Raw genomic sequence first — 6,000 nt, forward strand, 5'->3', positions numbered from 1 at the left:
CCAGTGGCTCATGCCTATAATTCTATCCATTTAGGAGGCTGAGATTTGAAGATCATAGTTTGAAGCCAGCTCAGGCAGGAAATTCTGTGAAACTCTTATCTCCAATAAACTACCAAAAGGCCAGTGGAACTGTGGTTAAAGTGGTAGAGCACTAGCCTTGAGCAGAAAAGCTCAGAGATAGCACCCAGGCCCTAAATTCAAGACCCAGAATGGCACCAAAAAAAAAAAAAAAAAAGGATGACTATTGGAAAAATGAAGAAGACTTGAAAGAGATAGAAAGGGTAATAGGTCGGGACAAATATGATGAAAATACAGTATATATGTATGAAGATTTCACAACTCTATTTTGCACAATGAGCTTTCACTTCAAAAGCCTTTTTTTTGCAATTAATTTATGCTAATCAAGAATAGATTATGGGGCTGGGAAGGTGGCTCAGTGGTAGAGCGCTTGCCTTGCATGCTCAAGGCCCTGGGTTCGATTCCTCAGCACCACATAAGCAAAAAGAAAAAGCCAGAAGTGGTGCTGTGGCTCAAGTGGTAGAGTGCTAGCCTTGAGCTGAAGAGCTGAGGGACAGTGCCCAGGCCCAGAGTTCAGGTCCCACGACCGGACCCCCAAAAAAAAAATAGATTAGTCCTTGTAAGATGCGGGTGTGGCTCCATGATAGTCTGTGTGCTTTGCAATCATGAGGTCTTAGGTTTGATCCCCAGCCCTGAAAAACAGAAGAAGGAAAAAAAAGAGTGTTATTTACTTGTTTTTGAGCCTCCTTGCTAGCTTCTTTTTTTTTTTTTTTTTTTAGGGTCGGTCGTGGGGCTTGAACTCTGGGCCTGGGCGCTGTCCCTCAGCTCTTCAGCTCAAGGCGAGCGCTCTACCACTTGAGCTACAGCGCCACTTCCAGTTTTCTGGTGGTTTTATTGGAGATAGGAGTCTCGGGGTCTCTCCTGCCCGGGCTAGCTTTGAACCGCGATCCTCAGATCTCAGCCTCCTGAGTAGCTAGGATTACAGGCGTGAGCCACCAGCGCCCGGCTTTGCTAGCTTCTTGTGGCAGAGTTCTACTTATTTTAGGAAACACGCATGCAATCTTGCTATTAATTCTCTATTTCAGCACAGCTCTCTGGGAGTGAATTTTAAAGCTGAGAATTCCCTTATGAAAATGCATTCGGAATTTTAAGCTGACTTTGATCACTTTTCTAATTGTAGTTGGCTGCCTAGGGGAAATTGAGGCTCCAAAGAGCAAATTCCAATTTTAACTTTGGGGTAGAGTCATACCGATTAGGTTTAGCCTTAACAAAATAAAACAAACAACAACAAAAAAACAACAGAAGAATTAAACCTAAAGTATGTGTTCAATCTAATTTCTAAATCGGACAAGAAGTCAGAGCTGATTTTTTTTTTTTTTTTTTTTTTTTGTCGGTCGTGGAGCCTGAACTCTGGGCCTGGGCACTGCCCTCAGCTCTTCGGCTTAAGGCCTGCGCTCTACCACTTGAACTACAGTGCCACTGCCAGCTTTTTCTGCTTATGTGGTACTGAGGAATCGAACTCACAGAATAATGTACTAGGATTCCTGGCAAAATTTTCTTCAGCTGCTCTTGTGTTCCCCTAGTTGCACGAAATACCCACCCCCATTCACTTCCACTGCTGGCCTCCTAGCCTTGTATTCTTTCATTATAGAGACTCTTTCTCCTGTTTGCAATTAACTAACCTTGAAGGTTGGGGGAATGAAAGGTGAGTCAGGTTAAACAGGTTGTAGGAAATTTCCTTGACAGATGTTTTCTTTCTCTTTGGTGGAAAAAACCCCAGAAACTATCAATGGCATAACCATGTTGGCTAAAAATTAATCATGAACCTGGTTTAATGTCTTCCAACCTGATTGAAGTAGGGTGCTCTGAGTTAAGCTATTTGCCTTTGTAAAGAGACAGTAAAGCCAGGTGCCAGTGTTCATGGCAGCAATCCTAGCTATTCAGGAGGGTGAGGTTTGAGGATCACAATTCAAAGCCAGCCTGGGCAGGAAAGTCTGTGAGACTCCTATCTCCTCTCCAATTGACCACCAAAAAATGCTAGAAGTGGGGCTGTGGCTCAAGGGGTAGAGTACTCTTGAGTGCAAAAGTTAAAGGACAGTGCCCAGGACCTGATGTCAAGCCCTAAGACCAACACAAAAAAGGGAGAAGGTGAGGAAAAAAGAGAGAGAAGAGAGAGCAGGGAGGAGAGAGAGACAGAGAGGGAGACAGAGAGACAGAGACAGACAGAGACGGAGACGGAGACAGAGACAGAGAGACAGAGAGAGACAGAGACAGAGAGAGAGAGACAGAGAGAGGTTTTCTGGAGTATCTGTAATCCTAGCTACTCAGGAGGCTGAGGATCTGAGAGTTGTGATTCAAAGCCATCCAGGACAGGAAAGTCTGCGACACTAGTATCTCTAATTAACCATCAAAATGCTAGAAGTGAGAATGTGGTTCAAGTGGTAGAGTTCTAGCCTTGAAGGAAAAAACTAGGGGATTGCACTGAGGCCCTGAGTTCAAGCCCTACTACTGGTGCACATGCATGCGTGCACACACACAGAATAGACAGCCTACTTTCTTTCTTTGTTTCTTTGTTTCTTTCTTTCTTTCTTTCCTTCCTTCCCCCCTCCCTTCCTTCTTTCCCTCCCTCCCTTCCTTCTTTCCCTCCCTCCCTCCTTCCTTCTTCCTTCCTTCCCTCCCTCCCTCCCTCCCTCTCTCTCTCTCTCTCTCTCTCTCTCTCTCTCTCTCTCTCTCTCTCTCTCTCTCTTTCTTTCTTTTGGCTGGTTGTGGGGCTTGAACTCAGGCCCTGGGCATTGTCCCTGAGCTCTTCTGCTCAAGGCTAGTGCTCTACCACTTTGAGCCACAGCCCCACTTCCAGTTTTCTGGTGGTTCATTGGAGATAAAAGTCTCACAGACTTTCTTGCCCAGGTTGGCTTTAAACCATGGCTTTAAACCTCAGATCTTGGTTTCCTTAGTAGCTTGTATTACGGGCGAGAGCCACCATCGACTGGCTCGCACTGGCACTTCTCACTTCTCTCTGGCTCTAGCAGTATTTACACCAGTGAGACACAACTCCATTTTGGAAGAGACCGTTGTCATATAAGAAGAATGGAAAGCAGGGTGCTATGATCGACCTAAATCTTGTTCCCACAAAGCCTTGGTCTCGGGTGTGGTGATGTTGAAAGGAGGTAAGGCCTTTCAATCACTCTGGGAAGTGGTTGCTGATTAGGTCCTTCAGACAGATTAGAGCTTTCCTAGTGAGAGTGCATTCTTGTGTTCACTGGACTTCCTATGAGTTGTTCTAAAAGAGCAAGGCTGACCCCTCCTGGGTCTCTTTCTTTTTCCTTGCTGTGTGGCCCCTTCTGCAATCGCTGGATTCCCCTGCTGAGTTGCTCTATCATTTGGACCTTGCAGCCACTAGGATTCTGAGCTAAATGAACTTCTTTAGAAAGCATCCAGTATTAGGTGTTTTGGAAGGTAGCCCTGAGCTCCAGGATTTGACCGGTCCTCTTGCTTTAATCACCTGAGTAGGCATGCATCACTGCAACCAGCTACACACACCTGTTTGTTTATGTCGGTTGTGGGGTTGAACTCAGTGCTTGGGCGCTGTCCCTGACTTCTCTTGCTCAAGGCTAGCACTCTAACACTTTGAGCCACAGCTCCACATTTTTTCTGGTGATTCACTGACGATAAGAGTCTCATAGCCTTTTCTGCCCAGGCTGGGTTTGAACCGTGATCCTCAAATCTCAGCCTCCTGAGTTGCTAGGATTACAGGTGTGAGCCACCAGTGCCTGGCTATATTCCATTTTATAGACTACTCCAGTGAAGTATTTGTTTCCTTTCCTTTTTCAGCTTCTAGAAGCCATCCACATTCCTTGACCAGTGGCCCCTTCTTCATCTGCAGCACCAGCAACTAAACATCACTCTGACACTTGTGTCTTTTCATCTTTTTCTGACCTCTGTCAGAAAGGTTCTCTGACTTTAGGAACTTGTGCAATCAACACTAGACCCACTTGGATGATCCAGAATTCACCCCCCTTTTTCAAAGACCTTAATCTTCATCATGTATGCAAAACTCCTTTTACAAGACAATCATAGGTTGCATGGGTTAGGATATAGGGTGTATGTGTGTGTGTGTGTGTGTGTGTGTGTGTGTGTGTGTGTGTGTGTGTGTGTGTGTGTGTGTGCACATGCATGTGTGTGGTGTGCCAATACTAGGGCTTGTGTTTCTCAGCTTTGCACTCTTGCTTGGCTTTTTTACTCAAGGGTGATGCTCTAGCACTTGAGCCACAGTTCCACTTCTGGCTTGGGGTAGCACCTGCACCAAGTCTTCCTTTCCTAGAAGCTGCAATCTGGGGCTGGAGGCATGGCTCAAAGTGGTAGAGCACTTGCCTAACAAGAACAAGGCCCTAGGCCAGGTGCCCATGGCTCATGCCTGTGAACCTAGCTACTCTGGAGGGTGAGATCTGAGGATCATGGTTCAAAGCCAGCCTGGGCAGGAAAGTCCGTGAAACTCTTATCTCCAATCAACCACCAGAAGTGGCGCTGTAGCTCAAGTGGTAGTGCTAGCTTTGAGCTGAAGAGCCGAGGGACAGTGCCCAGGCCCAGAGTTCAAGCCCCACAACCACCAACAACAACAATAAAGAACAAGGCCTTAAATTCAAACCCTAATTACACACCCACACACCCACATCCCCCTACACCCAGACATAGACTCTTAGCTACAATCTGGAGTTCTCGCACCCACACATCCATCTATCTACCCATCCACATTCTACTCATCAAGGGCCTCCTGAGTGAGATGCTGGCAAGAATATAGCAATGGAAAGACAGATAATGATCCTAGCACGTCTCCAGTGGAGCTCACCGCTTTGTGGGGAACACAGAAAGGACACATCAAAATGAGAGGTGTGGGAGGTAAGAGGAGATTTTTGTTGGAGGAGTTCTTGGTGCCAAAGAACAGATGGTGTTCTGTTACTACCAGGACACTGATGGAAATAAGGCAGGCAGGGATGTCAAAAGCCTCATGAGACTGCAGGTCAAGGTGTCCAATTCACCCTTCCATGGTGTATCAAAACTGGATCCTGTTGGGTTTCCAAATGACTGTGTTCCTGGCAGGAACCCTAAGGCTCTTCAGAGTCAATGGCAGATGTATTATTTCATGGAGAAGCTACAATGACATTCTGTCCCCCAAATCACAGGGGGACCAACCAGGTTAGAAATGTCTTTCCATTTTGTGTTCTAGTCCCTAGATAAAGCATTGGCTTTAAGGAAAGTCATCAAGGCCTTGAAGCTGGGTGGGGACCCAGATTCTTTCTTCATTGTTGCTCTGTCATTTTTTTTTGGAGGGGGTGGGGCAGACACTGTCTTCATCAGTAGACTACAAGCCAGCTGTGAAAGCAGCCTTTGAACCCACGGGGATGTGGCAGAGACTCGCTCCTCTTTGGCTGGCTTCATTCCTGCTTCTCTTTCTATTGATGAGGCCCTGGCCACATGACTAACTATGTCTAGTGCAAGGCAGAGAATTGTGGTTTCTATTTGGACTGCCACTCTTGGTACAATTGCTGAAAGGAAGAAGAAAGAGTGAATAATAGAGACCTAGCTCTGGGTGCCAGACTTAGCCAACAAAAACACAAGACATTTAACTTTGAATTTTGGATAAATAAGGGATAATTCTTTTTTTTTTTTTTTTTTTTGTCGGTCGTGGGGCTTGAACTCTGGGCCTGGGCACTATCCCTCAGCTCTTCAGCTCAAGGCAAGCGCTCTACCACTTGAGCTACAGCGCCACTTCCGGTTTTCTGGTGGTTTATTGGAGATAGGAGTTTCACAGTCTTTCTGCCCGGGCTGGCTTTGAACCGCGATCCTCAGATCTCAGCCTCCTGAGTAGCTAGGATTACAGGCGTGAGCCACCAGCGCCCGGTGGGATAATTCTTTAGTATAATACCATCACATTTGTTCATAACCTTTGAAAATTTTTTTGTTTTTAATTTTTATTTTTGTCAG

This window comes from Dipodomys merriami, unplaced genomic scaffold, assembly GCF_024711535.1.
Source record: "Dipodomys merriami isolate MVZ:Mamm:240054 unplaced genomic scaffold, mDipMer1.0.p SCAF_177, whole genome shotgun sequence".
NCBI lineage: Eukaryota > Metazoa > Chordata > Mammalia > Rodentia > Heteromyidae > Dipodomys > Dipodomys merriami.